We start from the raw sequence: 1,195 nt of genomic DNA, 5'->3' as shown, positions 1-1,195 counted from the left end.
ATCCAACTTCGAATCAAGCCATAAGTCTTATTCCCACAAATACTTAAGAGAATCACCCGCCTCTTCTCTTCCCCCATAATCTCATTTGCTTGGAAGAAAGAGCGAGAGACGCTCAATATAGTGGGACCAAATATCCATTGCTGGATCGAAAGGGTCAATTCTTCCGAACTGCGGCATGCGGTGAGGGGATTCACTTGGACGGTTTGAACGGAGCTTCCACTTACACTAGCTGTGTGAAGTACAGTGCCGATTTTGCTTCTCTTGTTTTCTCCTGTTTAACTTATTTAATCCTCGTCGCCAGTTTGTTAGATCCTAGGTGCCAATTTGTTGGATCCTGTTCGGACGCTTGTTGTAAGGGGTGGCCGATTAGGTATGAAGGGTAGAATTGAGTAGAGGACGCTTCATAGGTAGAAACTCTATGGGTAGAATTTTCACCTCGGCGTGACCGCCCTACCCGCTCGAGCGTGAAATGACACGCGTTGATGTCGGGTGAGCGTTCCGACGTCAACGCGCAGTTGCGCGATAGTTCCGTCGGCGGGTGCGCACGGGAATCGGCAGCGCGCCCGCCGACAATTAAAAGGCCTATTAAGGCCATTAAAAAGATAATTAACCCAAATTTTTGGCTGCCCATCCAACCATACGGTTGGCGGGGTGGGCGAAAAGGACAAGCGGCCTTGGCTTTTTTTTTTGGAAACCTCATCCACGGGCGGGATGAGGTTTCCGACATCAAATAAAAACGAAATATAACTTTTAAAATTTCATTTATAACACGCTCCTGCTCATGTGACCAGAGTCACATGAGGGGACAGGTTTTATTACATCTTTAAAATCTTTATTTGTAATATTTAAAACTCTTCATCTCCCTGAGCCTCCCTCTCTGTGCCTCAGGGAGATGTTTAAGCGTGAAGTTCCCCGCTTGCCCTCCTCCTCCCCCCCCTGCCCCTCCACACAGGTGACACTGAGTGCTGCCACTCACATCTCACGCTGGGCAGGCCTAAATTGGCCCCGATCGCGGGCGGCTTTCCGACTGCCCCCCTCCCGACAAGGGCAAAACTCTGCCCTATTTTTATTTACAAAGGTACTCAACAGCAACTAAACATGTAATTACACTTCAAACTCCATCTCTACACTCCCTCCGTCCTCTAACTACTGACTGGAGGCTACTAACTACAGAGGTAACCTGCGCTACTCTGCT

Source organism: Cetorhinus maximus, chromosome 28 (assembly GCF_964194155.1).
Source record: "Cetorhinus maximus chromosome 28, sCetMax3.hap1.1, whole genome shotgun sequence".
Taxonomy (NCBI): Eukaryota; Metazoa; Chordata; class Chondrichthyes; order Lamniformes; family Cetorhinidae; genus Cetorhinus; species Cetorhinus maximus.
This window is presented reverse-complemented; position numbering follows the sequence as displayed.